Source organism: Watersipora subatra, chromosome 9 (genome assembly GCF_963576615.1).
Source record: "Watersipora subatra chromosome 9, tzWatSuba1.1, whole genome shotgun sequence".
Classification (NCBI taxonomy): domain Eukaryota; kingdom Metazoa; phylum Bryozoa; class Gymnolaemata; order Cheilostomatida; family Watersiporidae; genus Watersipora; species Watersipora subatra.
Genome location: NC_088716.1, coordinates 14,244,208 through 14,265,488, shown reverse-complemented (window position 1 = coordinate 14,265,488; position 21,281 = coordinate 14,244,208). Strand labels below are relative to the sequence as shown.

The window sequence follows — 21,281 nt, the reverse complement described above, 5'->3', positions numbered from 1 at the left end:
TTTGCATAATTTGTTCGTTTTTTTTTAAATTCTTACTGAAACTTCATTTTTGCTTTAGCATTCTGAATGTTAGTTATCGCTCTATTAGAACTTTTAATGGCAGGAATTATTTAAACAGAATTTAAAATCTGTTGCAAACTTATGTTTCAAACACAGTAAGCCTAATTATTTTCAGTGTGTATGCTGTGCTTACATTGATGATGTTTGTGTTTTAAAGTAAGTTGCTGGAGGTAGATGGGTTGCATGCAAAGCTATGCCGCTGTTCCTTGTTTAAAGGAAATCATTTCAATTTTTGTTTGCTACCAATATGCTAGGTATTATAGTTGTCTGGTACAACGCATGTCTTTTTGTACATTTTTAATGTATAATGGAACATACAAATAAGGCTTAACATTTGGTTGCATAAATAAAGGTAAATAAGTATTCAAATGTGTCAAAATGGTAAACACAAATATTATATAATACTCTATAGTTTATTGGATAGGTCTGCTCAGGAACCCAACAGTGTATCAAACTTTCTTTTTTTAGCCGAGTTTGTGTCTCTGAGCACATTTCAAGGCAAAAAGATGTTGATGGTTGATCCTCAAGCACTGACACTGCTCTGTGAGCAGGCTATGGTTGACATATCTCATCTCCTTAGGCCAGCTCATCTTCAGGTATTACTTAAAAACCATGTTTGCCAGCAATTGACTTTTACTAACATGGTTGCCATGGTTGGATAGTGAAGAAATCATACAATAAGAGCATTATTTGGTGGGTTCCCTCATTTTTTACTCGTTGTTTCTTGTTCTGTATTTATTAGTATTTATTATACCTATTTTTTGGATTCCGTCTTTTAGATTCTGACTATCTGATTTATTGTCTGGTTTACTTAGTAACCAAAAAGACCTTCAGGTTTTTCTAAAATTATCGTTAGTTTTACACCAAAGTGATATTTTATTTGCAGTCCATCTCTTATATTCTCAAAGACCCAGAAGCATCCCCTAATGACAAATATGTAGCCTTAGAGTTTTTGAAGAATGCTAACATTGCGGCTGGTATGGTACTACCTGGCTGTCAGGATACTGGAACAGCCATAATTATGGGTATGCTGTACCATCTATAGATGTTGCAATTAGATGTAACAAGGTTGCATTCAAAATAGATCTGTACTTTTTGTTGTGAAGCTTTTTTGAATACATTACGTGTACATCATGTATACATCATGTATACATCATGCACACATCATGTATACATCATGCACACATCATGTATACATCATGCGAACATACACATATTTGTAAACAACATGCTTACAACCGTATTTTAAATAAAATGGTTTTTATTCGCATGCTGTATTATAACATAAATTTTAGTTACACACAATCAATAAAAACTTCCAGAAAGTATTATTTTTCATCTAGTTGAAGTTTTCTTCCAGAAATGGCGTTGCTCACCGATTGTATTTGGAATAATTTCATAGATGCCATTCAGTTGTATAGCGATTTTCTACTGAAATTTCTAAAGCTTGCTTTAACTATCATTTACGGCAGTGAAGACCTGAATTTCATCACCTTGATATGGTTGAGCTTCTACGATCACCTCTGATATTACGAGGGTGTTCTCAAGTTCCCCACGCTGTTTTGTGCGCATTTTTAGAGCTTCAAGCTTTTAGCAAGTGTGTTAATACCTCATACAAAACTTCATCTCAAAGTTTGTTGTCTGTCATTCAGTGTTTATCCAGCTCTAACAATTGAAACCTAGAAATGAAAAATTTGCTTTATATTGGTTTAGAACTCATGAAGATTGAACCACAAGTTTATTAGCATGCACACCTAACCACAAGGCTAAGACATTTTTATCATTCCTCTCATGCTCATCATATACTCTGTATCCTTTTCACGATTGCACACACTAAATGTGCACTTTTAATTATTTATTAATATTACCTTTTGCATTTGTTATTTTTGTGAAAGCTAATATTTTGCTACATTACCTATTTTTAATTTTCAAATGTATCGTTTCAATTGGCCCATTACACTCCTATTTCTGGTTTTTCCTTGGCTTGATTGCTAAATCTTGAAAGGCTAAATATTTTTCTTATGGATAATAGTACTATCTTGAGTAGGAATAACTTCTACATTCCCTCTGCAGTTAGAGTTAAGTGATAAATGGCGTAAACATGTAATAAAAATTAATTTGTTTTCCAAAGACCTTTTTACTACTCGGGCAATGCCAGGCATTCAGCTAGTTAACTAATAAATTCCACTTTTGGCAAGTCTGTTAATGACTTATCTATAGTGTTACTTGACTTGTCTCATTTGTGGTGTCTTTGCATATTCAGTTACTCATATTTACTGCTTTTGGCACGTCTGTTAATGACTTATCTATAGTGTTACTTGACTTGTCTCATCTGTGGTGCCTTTGCATATTCAGTTACTTATACTTACTGCTTTTGGCAAGTCTGTTAATGACTTATCTATAGTGTTACTTGACTAGTCTCATCTGTGGTGTCTTTGCATATTCAGTTACTCATACTTACTGTTTTTGGCAAGTCTGTTAATGACTTATCTATAGTGTTACTAGACTTGTCTCATTTGTGGTGTCTTTGTATATTCAGTTACTCATACTTACTTCTTTTGGCAAGTCGGTTAATGACTTATCTGTAGTGTTACTTGACTTGTCTCATTTGTGGTGTCTTTGCATATTCATTTACTCATACTTACTGCTTTTGGCAAGTCTGTTAATGACTTATCAAGGTTTAACAAGGTTGCATTCAAAATAGATCTGTACTTTTTGCTTTAAAGATATCTTGAATACATTATGTGTACATCATGCGTACAGAATGTGTACATCAGAATACAATTTCTCAGGAAAGAAAGGTCAGCAAGTGTGGACAGGTGGAGATGATGCGGAAGCCTTGTCACGAGGAGTGTACAACACGTATACAAGTAGGAATCTGCGATATTCACAGGTAAACTATTAGTTGCTGGCTTATCGTCGTGGAAACGTGGGCTTTTAATATAATCCTACCTTAGTTATAGCAATAATGGTTCAACATTAGGGCAGTCGAGTTTTGTTGTGATTTCCATATGTACCAGATTAGAATCGTTTTAGGACATTTCAAAATAAGATCATTCGAATCAAAACACAGTTTAGAACATATTGTGTTAGAACAGGTTAACAAATTTGAGGTTTTTGCGCAAATATAACGAGATTATGATGTAAAAACTATTGCTTTAGCTTTTTGCAATATCTACTGTGCTTAGCACATTTTTCGTGTCTACATGCAACAACCAATTTTGCAAATGTCCGTCATTGGCTATGTAATTTTTGTTTTTTAAAATATATTTCAAACAAGGATAAGCCAGCGAATACACACCACTTGGTGACAACTCTGGAGTTTTTTGGCTATAAAATGAATATATTTCACAAAGTATTGAAAGTTATTTTGTAGCCTTTATAGAAACTTAAGAGTAAATCATATTTTGCTGCGTACTTCAGGTCGCTCCCCTTGACATGTACAAGGAAGCAAACACTGGCACAAATCTTCCTGCTCAGATAGAGATATACTCTACCAAGGGAGACGAGTACCACTTCCTGTTCATAGCCAAAGGTGGTGGCTCGGCTAACAAGAGTTTTCTCTACCAGGCAACCAAGGCTCTGCTGAATGAAAAGAAACTCATGGAGTTTCTACATGAGAAAATACAGGTTTGGAATATGTGTGTGTTCCTTATCGCTGTCAACTGTAGGTGGCAGGTTATGGGTGTGACAAGTGTCACGCCTAAATATAGCTTGCAGGAAACAGAATTTACCTTTACATCTTTTTTGCGCTTTTTTGAAGGTCATTTTGTTTTTAAAAATTGCTATGAAGTTGAGTTTTTCAATTGGGTTTATTGTTTTTTGGATGTTAGTCTTTGTTCCGATATAGCCTGAGTTCCAATAGGATCATATTGTTGAGCTTAACTGTTCAAGTCACTATTGTAGACTATCGGGATGGCTGCTTGTCCACCCTACCATTTAGCCTTTGTTATTGGAGGAACTTCCGCCAAAATGAATTTAAAATGTGTTAAATTGGCCTCAACGAAGTACTTTGATAACTTACCTACTTCAGGTAAGTATTTTTAAATTCTTCGACTTTAAAGAGGTGATTGAATCAAATTTTAGTTGATTTTAACAGAGAGCATCAATTTTTTCTATCATTTGAGATTTCGTTTGTTGTTTTAGGCAGTTTCAATATTTGAAGATTGAAGTTGACAAAAATTGATCGCGGTAAAAACGCTCAGAAAAAAAGATGCGCCCAGACTTGCCCCAAATGATGTACATGTATATAGTGAAACAGTCCATCTCTATTTCTTGTATTCACATCGGCTATTGCAATAAAAGTCTAGTTCTACGCGGCTCTATTGTCATATATTTTATTTTGTAATTGCTCATGATTGCCAGAATAAAATGTTAAATCTAGCTACAGACACATTATTATAAATGTTTCAAACGCCCCAAATAAAGATAATTAAGAATTTGTCATATTAGTTTCCTCTAAATGCTGTGTAAACATTTGAGTACCGACTACAATTCTGCCAGTCTACGGTAATTAGGTCGTCGAGCTAACTTATTTTATCGTGGCCTTTGTATCAGCTAAGTTCTCAGTTGCTATCCACACCGGAAACTAGTTACTAAATAAAATAAGCAAACGCCATCTTTGAAAAGAATATGTTTGAATATTTGGCGAAACCAATTGCATCCCTAAAAAATTCGGGTATAATCAACATTATCTAGTCATTATTAGTATCATTTTGTAGAAAGGAATCTACTGGTCACATTTGATTAGTTGATTTAAGTACAAAACAAATGGTTTTATGAATAAACCGACATAGTGAATTCAAAACCATGTCAATTTCTTTGAAATCAATTAACCCACCGATTCTGACAAAGAGTCAATAAAGCCATTCTTGCGCCTGGTTGGCGGATTATGGACTTAGCTGTTGTCACTTAGTAGTGTGGGCATAAAATCTTTTCAGCTCTTAATATTTGTTCCGTTAGAATTGAGTCGAGCTATGCAAAAATACCTGTCATAACAGCTCTGATTACACTTCATAAGTCTATCTGTCAGGTGGAATTCAGACAAGATTTAAGCACAGGTGGCAACGGGGCTTTGATGGGTTCAATATGTTCTGCAAATTATATTTTGCATTTTCTTTAACATATCTTGCATATCTTGAAACCAGTTGAAACATTTTCACACTTGTTTCAATGATATCATCAATTTATATCATTGAAACAAGCTTACATAATAGCTACTCTGTCAATAGCTAGATTTTTATATGAATTAAAGATGGCCCACGAATGACTCCAATAAAAATATTCTAGCTTACACCAGATACACTTGGTGTATGCTGAAGTCAATATTCAAGCAAGTGATACTACCATTCCACTAGTGAGTTTCCTTTAGTAGCTTACCATGAGTTCCCTGTGATTATGTTCCTCTCTCTCGTCTACAGGCAATGAACATGGCCGAGCATTCAGGGACGTGCAACTCGAGCAGAAGATACAAGAGATGAGTCAACCGATTGGAATCGGCGCTCAGTTCGGTGGAAAATACTTTGTGCACGATGTGAGAGTAGTGAGACTGCCACGCCACGGAGTGGTGATTATGTTCCTCTCTCTCATCTACAGGAGGTAAGATTGTAAAAAGATGCAAGTCAACATAGCTCCCAGTTTGCAGGATTGGCATCAGCTCACAGTCTAAACCTCATTTCATCGAGTCTTCACTTGATGGTGAAGTTACGTTCTGAAGAACCAGTCGTTAAAGGCTAGTTTACACTATGTCGGTAATCGCAGACACCTCTATGACACAAATATTTTTCATCGACTTCTTACTAGTCCAGTTTTATTCAGACTAGTACACTGTCAGTACGATGCGTTGTGAGAGATTGTCAGGTGCGTCAAGAAAGCACATGGAATAAGTTTATGTGAAATAACTCAAACATAGTGGAAGGTGAATGGTTGACGCAGTTGGTAGTGTGCCTGATGGATAAGCTGAATTTTGTGGGTTCAAATCCTGTTAGGTGCTATTTTTTCCTAACCTGTATCCATGGTTTTGGATGGCTCTTATATCATCTCTATCTATATTTCTCAAAGTTGGTCGCGTATGTGTGATTGTCCAGCTATAGATATTCAAATCTTGGAATTAAAATTCCGAGTTCTGATGGATTTGAACTCATGGCTAATGCTGCAAGCTTTTTATCCACGCGCTCTACCATTGAGCTATACACGGCGTATTGATCAAAGAAATTATCATATACCGTATACCGTACGCACACGCTAAATGACGTACTATTTGATTTGAAACTATGAATTCTATCAACTCTATAAAACCCGATGCTTTTTCGTGTTTTCTTGAACTTCTAATTTCGGTTTTTCGTAGGGTTCAATTGTTATATCGTGGTCAAGGCCAATTCTTTTCATGTGGACAATTGTATTACCTCCGTAGGAAGAGCCTCGACATTGTCTCTCCGTTCGGTCAGACAAAGACAGTACGATATCTCATTTTTACATTTGTACCAGTATCGAGAGGTACCAGTATCGTCGTATTCCAAATTTTGATGGATAGCCTCGGGTGGAACAGTAACCTTGAGAGCCGAATAAGTTATTGTTATTATTAATTCCACATATTCAGGATTTTGATTTTGTTTTCTCAATTCGTATTCATTGTATTATTACGGAATCATCTTTTATTGTAATCGTAGCAAGACAGACTTAATTTAGCTATTACTTGCTAATTATTTCACATTTACATTTGAACCCTTTTATAGCTGTCTTATTTTTTTTTTTTCATTTGATCTGCTCAAAACATTTTCGACTTGCATGAAACCGTTTTCTCATGATACGAAGTTTGAAAGTTAGAATGGCAAATGTTCTTATATGTTAAATACACGCATGCGGGTAGTACAGTTAGTCAATATCTAATACCTGGTATTTAGAAAAATGAAATTGTTTCAACCTACCATCGCAATTTTGAAGGTCATGCGAATGTCACATGCTTTTAATAAACAACCCATAGTCTCAACTCTTGGGATGCCTTTTAACAAAATCTTTGTATAAGAATGTTTACACACTAAAATTAAATGCAAATTATTTATTCCTTTAGATTAGACTTACTAGGTTAATAGTTGTGTTTCAGAATTTGTTCCTGTGTATGAATTATTTTGTGTTTTCACAACTATTTTTATTGAGTCTATATCTAATCTCGGCTCATGAAAAGAGAGTCGATGGAATATGTCAGAAAAAAAGTGACACATAGGTTTTTAGTGTAGAAAACCTGCCAGGGAGTGACAAGACTATATTTAGATGTATATTATTGGTAGGCTTGGAGAAAGATCACATCTGAGGGTGTATTTCTTGAACAGCTTGAAACAGACGTTCAAAAATATATGCCTGATGTTACCTCACAGTCCCTCAGCTCTGATGTTGTGAAGGTAATGAGGTCCTATATCTATCTACTATGTAAACGGCAATCTGTGTGTGGGTGTATTTGTCCACCTTATAGAGCGGTCTTTCCTTTTTTCGTCATACGAATTTCGGTCGTACAAAGCGAACTGAATTAATATGAGTAGTAAATACCGTACTTTCGGACTATTAGCCGCTAATTTTTTCTGATGATTTGAGCCATGCGGTTTATATAAGGGTGCGGCTATTCTGTGGTCTTTCTTTCATCGCTAGGGCGCATTAACCGAAATCTACAGTTAGTGCGCCTCTAGCGGTAAAAGAAAAAACGAAAAAATGCCTAACGGTACTGTTTCATTAGGCACTAGGTTAAAAAGCGTAGGTTAATACAGTGCCGTTAGGCCCTGTTCCGTTTTAAACAGCAAAGTTGCTGCCTTGTTAAAAAGCACCATCCTGAGTTCTGTGGCTTATACAAAGGTGCCTATACAGCTATACAAATGTACTACTCATTAAATAAATTAATGAGTAGTACATTTACATGTTTAATTAATATTTACCGCCAACGAGAAAGGTCACCGTGAACATTTGTTTTTTCCGGCCACCTAGACAATTTTTTTGCGTTTTCCCAATAAATTTCTACTTCAAAAAGGCAAGTACTCTCATTCAATGTTGTATTGTCTATGAATTGCCATACCTCCACTATTTAAAAACGTTGGATTTTCCACTGTTCGTGATACTAAACATGTTCATTTCCTTCAGCAGCTGAGTTACTAATTTTTTTTCCAGCTACGAGTACTGTAACTTGCTACTACAGAACTTGCACGGGTAATCCGAGCGTTGCGCTAGACCAGGGGTGCTCAACCTTTTCATAGTGAGGGCCAATATGAAAAATTATCTGTAGGCAGGGGGCTGAGATTACATCTACATAAGTTAGGTCAAAGTTGCTATACTCCTTGTTTGCACACAGAGTTCCGTGAACTGATTAATTAAGATTTACAGTGCTATTTACAGTAAACTTTATTTAGGTTAGTAAAATAAATTTTACAACTAAAGTAAATGAGATATACATGTACAGGTACATAAATTGAACATTTCATGGACAGTTACAAACACTAAAACATGTAATTAGATATTTCAGTGTGATACTTGGCATTGCGTTTCTCTGACTATTCTATCAATGTCAGGCTGGGTAGCTGAGGAATCCAGTCTTAGTTGCTGGGTCAAGTGTTCATCAGTGATAGTTGTCCTGTATTTATCTTTGGTATGCTTCATACGGCTGAAGAACTGCTCGCGTAGATAAGTCGAGCCAAACAAACTGCCCATGAGTAAAGCATGTTTGTATAGGCCTGGAAATCTTTGTTTTGGAAGAAAATCACGGTAAAATTCTACAAGTTCATGGCTGTTGTGATGCTGGCTCAGCCTTTTATCAGCTTGAATATCAATCAGTTCTATTTGTAGGGGAGCAGGTGCTTCTTCTGCGTCGACTGAGAATGGGTCTTCAAAGATGTTGATATGCATGCAAGTGCCATCAAATTGAGCAAACCTTCTGCCAAATTCAGCAGCAAGGCCAGTCAGGAGCTTTGCATATGGCTCTGCACTGGCATGATTTTCAACACTCTGTTGTCGCTCCAGCAGGCTCTTAAAATGTGTGCAGTTTCCATTTTGAAGTTGACCGACCCACAGATTTAATTTACACCGGAAAGCTGTTATATGGCTCCACAGAGATGATACATGCTGCTGCTTTCCCTGTAGTTTGCGGTTGAAATCCGCCATATGCTCAGTAATGTCTGCCAGGAAAGCAAGATCATTTATCCATGCCACATTTCTGAATTCTTCATGGTTATGTCCTTTGCCTCTCATGAAAGTATCGATGGGAACTAAAAGACTGAGAAACCGACGAAGTGTTTTTGCATTACTGAGCCATCTCACTTTACAATAATATGTCACGTCTTGAAATTCTGCTTCAATCTCCTTCAGCATCTCTTTGAACTGGCGGTGGCTCAAAGCTCGAGCCCTTATGTAGTTTACTGCGGATACAACCAATTCCATGACATGTCCCATCTCAAGGGGCTGTGCTTCTAAATTTTCCTGGTGAATGATGCAGTGGTACATGATAGGAGGGACATTCCACACTCTGGACTTCAACAGCAAGCCAATTAAGCCTGTGTGTTTTCCAGTCATTGCCGGCGCACCATCAGTGCATATCCCTGATAACTTCTCAAGTGGTAGATTGAAATCTTTAAGTTCTTTGAGCAAGTTGTCGAATATGTCTTGACCGGTTGTGGTGCCGTGAAGGCTACTCATTGTGAGAAAATCCTCTGTGATGCTGAACTGATCATCAATACCTCTGACCATGATGGCAAGTTGTGCTATGTCTGAATTATCTGTACTCTCATCAAGTGCAATGCTAAAGTAGATAAAATTGCTTGCAACCTCTTTGAGTTTGCGCTCAATGTCCTTACTCAATGTTTCAATCCTTCTAATTACTGTGTGTCTTGATAAAGAGATGCTCTCCAGTGCTTCTTTCTTGTCGGGGCAAAACTCTTCCACAAATGCTGTCAGTACCTACAATACAATAGTCAATAACAATACTTTCATGTGCTGTTGAATATGCTGATAAAATTTAAATAAAACATAAAATGCTTGCAAATATAATACACATATAAATGGTACCCAAACAAGAACCAGTAATATTCAGCATATTGATGAAATAGAGATAAACTTACCTCTTTTGCGAACTCTCCATGTTGAAATGGCAGCTGCCTCTGGCCAATTTTGTTAGCTATCACCAAACTACACTTTGTAGCCTTTTCACTGATTTCAGTGTAGCGGGTGAACAAGCGCTGCTGTGATGCGAGATTTTTTGACAGTGTTTCATACTTCTCTGCTCTCTCTCGGCCACTGTGCTGGTCATACTGTTGTGCATGGCGAGTAGTATAATGCCGTCAAATACTATATTCTTTGAGAACTGCTATAATTTGGTTGCAAATTACGCAGACAGCCTGATTTACAGTGGTATTTCACAAAATAGCTTAATTTCCATTCGTTATTAAATTCTCTGCCCTCTTTGTCTATCTTCCTTTTACTTGCCATGCTTGTGTTTAAATGAATGAACCGATTTATAAACCAAAAGTTAGCGGGTCAGTTAGGAAAAATCCCTAAAAACTGGGGATTTTACCCACATGTGCAGTAATATCAGACAGGAAGAAAAAAGTGATGCAAGGGAAGGGGATTTCCAAGAGTCATAGCATAGCTGTTAACATGGTCAGAAAGTGTGGTTACAATTGGCCTACATTTCTGCTAAGTTAGGGCCTGAACTTGGGCAGAAAACTCAGTATAAAAATTTTAAATTGGTAAAGTCTCTGGGGGGCCGCATAAAATCAGGCTGAGGGCCGCCTCCGGCCCCAGGGCCGCCTGTTGAGCGCCCCTGCGCTAGACGATGGTGAGAAGAAAGAGAGCAGCTGGTATCGACTTACTGTCACCCTGCTTTAGCCATGACCAGCTGTACGTCGCCTGCTCAAAAGTAGGCACAAGCCGAAAACTGTTTGTTCATACACCCGACAGAAAAACAAAAGATTTTGTCTATCCGCAAGTGTTGCGTCGAACTAACATTGCGTTATTGTTATGTCATGCTTGCATTGATTTAACATTATGATATTGTTATGTCATGCTATGTTCTTCATGTTCTGCTACACCTACATATTATCCACATGCAGCATTTTCTAACATATTTTTCAGTATATATTTCCTTATTGTATCTCATAAAAAGGCTATCATGTGAGGGTTATGTTTTATTATTGTAAGGTGCTAATGCTGTATCTGCCTTGACATCATACTGTCTGTGCTGTTATACATATATATTTTATCGATATAACCGCATTACTGTTTGTATATACCATGTCAGAACACAGGTTATAGACGAAGAACTGGTGAGCCATGATTAGTGTTTTAAGCATGTAGAAGTCTCCATTCAATAAATGCTAGCGAAAGCAAAATATTTTGTAGAACTTTTTAAAACATGCAAACTTTTTCAGTACTGCAAGTTTGAAGAATTCCAGTTTGCCTAGCAATGTCAATTTCATTATCAGTTCTTTGTACACAAGTAGGACAACTCCGGGATGTGGCGTCACTCAGGGATTTTTTTCGCCGCGGGAGTCTCCAGGCGCGGCGCTCCGGATGAATGTGTTGGCAAGTGCGAGGCGATTTATTGCGAAGCGATTGAGTGCTAGACGATTGATTGCGAGGCAAGTGCGAGGCGATTGATTGCAAAGCGATAGAGTGCGAGGCGATTGATTGCGAGGCGATTGATAGCAAGGCGAGTGCGAGGCGATTGATTACGAGGCGATTGCAAGGCAAGTGCGAGGCGATTAATTGCGAGGCGATTGATTGTGAGGCGAGTACAAGGCAATTGATTGCGACGCAAGTGCGAGCCGATTGATTACAAGGCAAATGATTGCAAGGCGATTAATTGCGAGGCGAGTGTAAGAGCACGATTGTCAACTGCTCGGCGGGTAAAGACTGGTCGGCCGAGTCAGAGACTCGGCGACAAAGGTGCGCGATCGTCAACTGCAAAGTAACTGTCAACTGAACTCAGGACCTATCTATTGGTCTGCAGGCAGGCAGTCTATCCACTAAGCCACACGTGCTTCTTGCGATGCATTGGATTAATTATGCAGATAGTCATTATATCATTTAAGATACACATAACACTGTGGTGTGGCGCATAACGTCACACATTCTGGCTTCACGGTCTGGCCAGCTCATGGCTCTTATTATAGTAAGTATAGCTATATACTAGCTTAAGTTAGTCAAATTTGCCAATTTACTAAATTTGTCATTGGTAACTTAGTGAACGTAGTCAATGGCAACTACATTCCCTGTCACTGTTTATAAGTTGTTTTTATTACTCGTGCAATGCTGGACATTCATCCAGGATATGTAGAAAACTGTGTCATTCACTCAACGCAACAACTACAGGGCATTTCTGATTAGAATATTTTTTGTCTGCAGATCAACCTAAACAAGCCCATGTCTGAGATACTCTATGATCTGAGCAAACATCCTGTCAAGACCATGTTGAGTTTAACAGGAACTTTAGTGGTAGCCCGAGATATTGCTCATGCCAAGCTTAAGGAGGGGTTAGACAATGGAGAGGGCATGCCTGATTATATGCTGAAGTACCCAGTCTATTATGCAGGACCTGCTAAGACACCAGAGGTAGTTAATCTATCCTAGTTTACAGGAAACATATAAATACATCTGTAGACTGGGTTGGTAGAGATATCAGAAGTTTGGTTAGACTGAAATCACTCTCTGGAAACTCTTATGGTAGTCTATTAAGTTATGTATGAATAATTTGTCTTTGTTTGTCTGTCTGTTTGTCCTCTGTAGAAATCTGCATGTGGTTTACTTTGATACTCCTCCAGGTTTTAGACACAAAAAGTTGTTTTAAAGAAAATTACGCTGAATGCGATTTCGCAAAAAAGTTTGGCTTAGTTGAGTTTCAGCTAACCCATGACCCTCAGCTTATTAAATTGACGCTTCAATCTAAATTGGATCTAATCAGCCACCTGCCAAAACCCCAGAATAATTGTGCCAAGATAAATATAATAGATAGATTTCCCTTAGATAAATTACCTATTTTATATTCTTCAAAATATTTCTTTTTTGAAGTTTATAAGTTATATAAGGAGAAGATCTGAATTTGCCATTTTTATTTATAGTTTTTTATTGGATAAGACAACATTGTTTAATAATATATCCAGAGATTAGTATTATTTTTTTTGAAAGTGATAATTATTGTAGAATACGACAAGATTGATTAATAAAGTTGAAAATTAACCAAATGCAAATTTCATTCCATAGAAGTAATCCTGGCAACATGAGGTATTTTTGCTAGTCAGATTAAAAAAGCGTTTTCACAATCAAGTTTTCCAGGTATGCTTATGGTCACAGAGTATAATATATACTCTGTGACCATAAGACCATATAATATATTATATTATGCTGTAAACAGTCAGCCTTGAGGAACTTTTTAAAGCTATATATAAACTATATAAAGCTGAATATTATTTACCATATACCGTACAGGATGAATTTATTCGCGGAGTTATATTTCGCGAAAATTGTCTTTTAATGCATATTCGCGGATGAATTTATTCGCGGCTGAAAACTGCCACTCTCTAGGAAAAGTTAACTCTATTACGTCTAGCAATAGAGTTAACCTTACGCATGCGCGGCTACGCGCATTGCGCGTTTTGTTTTCTATTTAGCTTACAACTACGGGTGGATCGTGCTAAGCTATAAATTCTTTGTTGCGTTCAGAGGTTTTCACGAATATTCATAGATTTGGAGGCCTTTGATGAACCAACAATTTGTGGTAAGTAATGAGTTTTTTCTCAAAACCATTTACTTAATTAGTTGAATTTTACTTTGGTTCTTCGGTATAACGCAATATTTATTTTTTCCATCCTTACCGCTTCATTATTTGTTTTAGTGTGAGAGAGAGATTTTTCATCATACACGCGAGCACAATGACTGCAAGGGTGGTATATGTCATTCTTAAAAGATCACCAATTATTCAGGGAGGTCTGGAAATTGAGGTAGAAGTGGCTGCAGCTACTTACGAAAAGAATATATCTGTTTAAAAAAAGGAACAAAAACGCCTTTACGAGCACAAATCTTTGGCCAACCGGTAGAACTTTGCAATAGTAAGTCACCAGGAGAGTTCTGATGATAACTTCCTTACCAGCCATGTAGTAGCGAGAGAATCGCCTTTAACATCTACCCAAGACAGTGACAGCGATATAGAGCTGATATTACCACAATAACTAATCAGAGAGCACCATTACACACTAGTATTCACTTATCAAGAGTATCAGTTTAATTTTATTGCTAGACAACAGCCATATAGACTAAACTGTTTATATTTACTCCATTCATCGTTTGTAAAATTGTATTTGTTTTTGAAACATTGTATTTGTACACTCAAGTTTGTAATAAATTATAATATATCTATACATGAAATAAAATATATAATTTAATCATGTTTGCTGCAGCAATATCAAGGAGTTGTTGTCGATGAAGGGGTTGACTGGTTGCCTTTCTGCCTGGTTTCTTTGCTTCTAGGTTGACTGGTTGCTTCTCTGCCAATATTTCTGCCACGGTGAATATCACTACTTGTCTCTAGTTTTCGTAATCGGAGTAGGTTGTTTCATTCTCAATCTGCAGTAAACACAAAAAAGAAAAAAATATTAATAAGTGTTAAGAAAGTACAAAAACAATACCTGAAGTATTTAATGGAAGCGATCAGTTTTTAAACAAACGAATTAACTAATGCCGTTGATTATAGAAAAAACGTATCTGCACTGCAAAACAAATACATACCATAATGTCCAGATCATAATCGTCCTCAACTTCGGTAATAGAGATTGATGGAGTTGATTTCAATGTAAAAAGACTGGGAGAGATTTTTTGCGATGACGAAGCCATGCCGAATAACTTGTGAAAACCTTGAATAATTTTGTAAAGTTTAATGCAATGGCAATAAAACTCGAAGCCCAGCGATGATTTTAAAGAAGTTTTGGAACTCGGCTACGTTTAGTACTCCTGCCTAGTGGCTATTTTTGCGATGACGCCATTCTGCATATCTTGTGACAACCTTGAATAATTTTGTAAAGAAATGTGATGCATTGGCAATGGTGTTAGCTCAAAGCCCAGGCAATGATTTTAAGAATGTTTTGAAACTCAACTACGTTTAGTATTTATATTGAAAACCAACCTAGCGACTAGTTTTTAATTTGATGCAGTGGTTATTCTACCTTGTGATTAAAAATAAAACTAATTATTCACGGAATTTTATAATTCGCAGAGTTGTCTGTTCGCGGAATCGCGAATTTTTATAACCAACGAATATTTTCATCCTGTACGGTATTATTGCTTGATGCAGATTTTACAGCTACTAATATGTCTTAGTTTCTTGTTTTAAACTGTTGACATATTATGTGTACCATGTAGCCTTGCTACATGTATCACATTCTCATTTGCTGATTAGTTATAGTTGTTCACTCATGTTTCCAGAGTAGGACAATTACAAATGGGTAGGTTTCATTGTATTTGAAATGATTGCTGCTGAAATCTCTGTCACTATGGAAACTATTAGTGTTGGGCCGGTATATAATTTAGTGCCGGATTGTATATCCTTGCACTTTTTTTTCGGTTTTCCTGGTGTCGGTATCCTCGGAATTTGTGTTTACCATCTTCGATATCCTTTGCCAACTAAGAAAGTTCGGTATTGTGGATATTGTAGTTTGGTATATGGTTGTGTTGTGCTTTCAGAATGTCTGAGAAAAAAAGTTGTGATTGCCAATATGCGCTGAGAGACTCTTTTTGATTAGCATGTTCGTCAAAGAGGTGTTTTTGCAATTAACCATAACATCAAATGACGCACGATTGTAATCTCATTCCATTACATGGCGATTGTGTGCGAGATGTCAAATGAGCTTTTTCATAAACAGCTCATTCATCGCATCACGTCGCTGGTAACGCTGTAGCCTGTCAAAAACAAAAATCTATCCGGATAATCATTTACCGATAGGCTTTTACGGATAAATACCGATCATATCAAACCGGCCGCGGATAACTAGCTGTCACTGAAAATGATTGGTTTTCTCGGATACCGGGAATCCCTCGGCGTCGGTAAGAGCAAATAACTCCTTACTGGCCCAACACTAGAAACTATGAGGCTATTTTGTATTGCTGCTGACCTTTGCAGGATTATGCCTGTTGCTCATTCAGGCCAACAACAGCTGGGTGAATGAACTCATATGTTTAAGAATTCTAGGCTGCCGGCAGCGGCACATTCATGCTTGCCTTGCCAAAGGAACTGGAATGAAGGCTGTAAGTATGACACTTCCTGACAAGTGCTTGTGAATATATGAGTACAAGAGTTACAAGATGATCGTATATGTCTGATAATAAGATGTATTCAGGCAACACTCATCAGTAGGCCATGAATATGACAACTACTAACATAGGATTATTTATATGACAAATGATGACAAAAGGATGACAACTCATGAATGTCTCACATTCTAATATCTTGTCTCACAGGCTAATATCTTGTCTCACATCCTAATATCTTGTCTCACAGGCTAATATCTTATCTCAAAAGCTAATACCTGCAGGTATTAGCCTTTGCATGGTTTCACAGGCTAATGCTTTGTCTCATAGTTTAATGTTTTGTCTCACAGGCTACTGTCTTTGTTCACAGGCCAATATCTTGTCTCATATGTTAATATCTTGTCTCATATGTTAATATCTTATATCACACGCTAATATCTTGTCTCCCAGGCTAATATTTTGTATCTTAGGCTTGTAACTTGTTTTACAGGTAAAGTTTGTCTGAAAGACAGATGGAGGATTCTATTTAGGGTCAATAGGAGGCACTGCAGCAGTATTGGCTCAGAACAACATTAAGAAGGTAGAGGTGCTGGAGTATCCATAACTCGGTAGGTTTTTATACACAAGCAGTTCTCTATGTGTTTGTATGTAGCACCATCCTTCCTATTGTCAAAGTTCATTGTATTACAGATTAAGAATTCTTATTCCCAGTTTACAGATGAGATGCGTTTCAGACGGTAATTTGGTAAACGAAAAACTTATAAGCTTGCAGGTTTATAGCATATTATTTGATAGCATAATTGCAGTTATATAGACTCGGCTTACGATAGATCCTCTCTTATAACTCCTTTTCTATTACACATAAAAAGTCAGTTGGGATGCAAACTGTAGCAAACATATCACTTAGTGCAATGAGCTTCCATGTAACACTGTTAAATATAGTTATAAAGAGTTATAGGTCAGTGTCTGTATGAACAACACCATTCGTATCTACCGTAGTGCGTAATATAAATGTTTGTATGTAGGTTAGCATCTGTAAGTCTTGACCGTACAGCTTTTTTAACTCTGTTATTCCCTCTTGTGTTCAACCCTTTTAGTCTCAGACGAGTTTAACAATGTTTGTCCCAGATGTGTTTAACCCTGTTAACCCATCTGGTTCATTTAGTATCTGACTCTAAGTGCAGGTGTACTCAGCAGTAGAATTGGATTATGCTAATCCTTGTGTCATAAGTTTTTTGACATGTAAAGACAGGTTATTGGTCTCACAGTGTATAAGCAAAAAACAAGATGAGCTTAGAAACATATCAATTGACATGTTTACATGCTGTCAATCAATCAGAAGATGTCATGTAATAGAGCAGCCAAAACAACAGCATTATGAAAGTACTTCAGTATTTCAGTCAGCATGAGGTCAGCTAATGTAACTTACAATACAGTCTCATCACATTTGGTGATATTAAATATATTGACCTACACAATCATTATAGGTAGGTAATGGAATTGTTCATGCAGATGGAGCTCAATTTTACATTGACAAACACTTCAAATTCACAATTAAATTAAATTTTAGTCGTAAAAGTTTATAAAGACCTTTTCTGTTTACTAACCTGTTCATTATGGCTTCTTATTTTGGAATAAATGTCCAACTCTGTTATGTAAAAAGTAGGCATATTTTCATCTCTTATTGTTTTCATCCGGTGCCAACGTCATAATATTAATAATTATATTATTAATACTTTTTCAGCTTTTGATAATTTAGACTTTTAAATTTGTTATTATGTTATTATGTTAAAAGGGAATTGTTTTAATTCTTTTACCTAAATGGAGAACATGACAAATCATTTTAAAGTATGTTGGTTTACTATAGGTACAGGACTGCTAAAAACATGTTGATATCCTTGTTTAATGGGAGTTGTCTTATCTCGATTGTTCCAAAATCCATGTATAGTTTATATCAAGTCAACTCATTTAGTGGAATGATAGCTGTTTAAACTGGTTAAAGTCGGTACTTTTTGCTATGAATGCAGGTGTATCTAAATACTTTGGAAATTATCATATTTACTTTAAAGCACCTGATGTGTGCGACTGTTTCTGCAGCTTCATACATACCAGCTGCTCAAGTAGGAAGTAGGACTTTATAATCTTTTTTGAAGTCTGATTTTTTTTCAATTTATAGTTATTCTTTATCATTCTCCTGACTTGGATTTAGACAGACAGAAGGACAGATACACACGGCTCTTATTATAGTAAAGATTGTCTAGTTACTTATAGTTATTCTTTATCATTCTCTTGTCTTGGATTTAGACAGACAGAAGGACAGATACACACGGCTCTTATTATAGTAAAGATTGTCTAGTTACTTATAGTTATTATTTATCATTCTCTTGACTTGTCTTTATACAGACAGAAGGACAGACACACACGGCTCTTATTATAGTAAAGATTGTCTAGTTACTTATAGTTATTATTTATCATTCTCTTGTCTTGTCTTCAGACAGACAGAAGGACAGACACACATGGCTCTTATTATAGTAAAGATTGTAGCAGCAAGCAATACTAGTATTTTGTAATTGGCTTTCAAGGAAGAAACTAAATACAAATTATCAATCTCTATCATCAAGTACTGCCTTGGTGTAATTAAATAATTTAGCAGAGCATTTTTTCTGAATGTTTTGCCAAAAATGCTTTTCAAAAAATGAAAAAGTTTTTCATTATTTTCAAAAATGATGCACAAAATTGAACATTTGCAGGAGCTCCTCAGCCGGTTCATTCTACTTTAGAGTTATCTCATCCTACACTGAAGGAACACAATCCTCAGGTTTTCCAATGCTAATGAGTGAAGAACAGTAGAGTGGAAGAGTAGAATCCATCAAGTGGAGACAATAAGACTTGATACGAACAGGTTTGATTATGAGATTATATCTACTGATGAGTAAATACTTATTAGCTAATCAAATTCATTACTTTATTACCCGTGCGCAAGTTTGATGAGAATTTAATAGCAAATAATATGTAAACTTTGTTTGACTGACATCAGTTCTCAATTTCTATCATGTACCTCAACTGGTATTCAAGTAGCACAAATTAACCAAGATAATTTTTACATTCCTAATATGTACAGAAGAACCAGCAAATCATAAAATTTTTAAGTATAAACATTCAGGAGTTGTCTGTTCAACATCTGTTGTATTGCCAGACAACACATTGGTTGGATCCAGATTTTTTTAAATTAGCCGTTTGTTGGTAATATTTTTTCTTATTTTTAATTGTGTACGTTTACTGAGGATGTATTGAGCAGAATAATTAGCAGAAAGCAAGCAAAACATTTCATCTGGTTTTGTAACCAGAAAAACCCAGAAGCTCAGCAATGAAGTGATGATTTTTCCTTCCAATTTGGAAATGAATTGCCACAGCATTGAGTTTGAGCAATTGAGTTTCAATCAATTTTTAGTTCGGTATAGTGATAATATTTAATTACTACACCTGGTGTCACTAACCAGTATATTGGATGTCACCATTATAGGCCGAGTGTCACTAGTATTTACCGGGTGTCAATATTACATGCTGGGTGTCATGTACGCGCCCCTTGATAAAAGTTTCTCAGTTATTAATTGACCAGCTTTTGTAATTTTTAATCTGTATTTGAATAGATCATCTTCAATGTGAAGTTGCACTGTTTTCACTGATAACAAATATCTCTGTAAAGTTGCCAAAGCTCCTCATTTTCATGGCTTAGAGTTACCAAATGAGACATAAACATTTCAGAAACCTTTTTATATTGTGTTATGATTTGTCTTCCCTTGCTAGAATATCTCATAGTGACCAATAAGAGCTGTTTATTCTGCAAATATTATATAATGTAATAATGAGTATGTCATGATTGGAGTATACAATGGCATTTCTAGTTCTGTAAGTAACAGCTTGTGAGTAAATGGAGCTACTGCTGTGTTGGTATTTACAGGTTATGTCTCTGAAAGATATGATGCTCATGGTTCCTTCTTTATAAGAGCCCTTGTTAAAGCTTTTTACAAACACAGCTGTCATCGGGATGTAAAGAGGCTGTTTGAGGAGCAGGTACTACCTAATAATAGCTATAATAGTGTCAACTCTCGTTATTCATTTTTCACTTCTGACTAAACATTATCTTATTGAATACTGTTATACTTTGAGGTGTTTCTCTCAGCTTCTTAGACACCACAGATTTGTTAAGTAGGTTTTATTATTTGATAAACCGTAAGAAAACTCTGTTAACTTCATGACTCAGGAAGTAAAATTGTATAGTGACATTTATCCGGTACACTGAAGTATCCTTCACCTTGTAGATAGCAAAGAAGGTGAGAGCAAAAAGCATAGAGGTTAACAACAGATATCCAAGAATAAGCAGACAGCAGCCCACCCTGATGTCTTTACCAACTGATGGTTAAAAGCTCTACCTATATCCTGGCTACACGCCTCCACTACCTGAAAAATAATAGAACACTTTTCTGTTTGGTTATTTCATCACAAGCTCTTGCACAGGAGTTATTGTGTATAGAAGACAACTTCCAATTTATTTATATCAATGTGTTCTCATTTGTTTATAACGATATTGTGACTTGTCTATTTTAATATTATAATCAAATGGCTGGTATCAACTATTCAATAAAGTTTCACTTGAATCTGCATCACTCTAGTAATTTGTCAATATAGTATGTTATTTTTGTCTAAGATGTTGTACAGATAGCTTCAGTTCAAAATGCCACAAAACTGAAATTCAATAAATTTTGCCAATCACACATGATTACTACTACACGGATTTATGATAAAAAGTTGGCTCATAATCTACCATCTGTATTACTTGAGTAGTCAAGATTTTAGTAAGCAATTGTTGAATACAAAGCAGAATACTTACGTTTGTGCCAATCAAGATTTTGTTTTAGGAAATTAGGACATTTTAGAGAAATTTTAGAAATTTG

At 36.2% G+C, this 21,281-nt stretch overlaps 1 pseudogene; it reads left to right on the top strand.

The window, feature by feature from the left end:
- Nucleotides 1-566: 566 nt before the first annotated feature.
- LOC137404814 (fumarate hydratase class I, aerobic-like) lies at nucleotides 567-20,750 on the top strand (annotated as a pseudogene).
- Nucleotides 20,751-21,281: the final 531 nt, after the last annotated feature.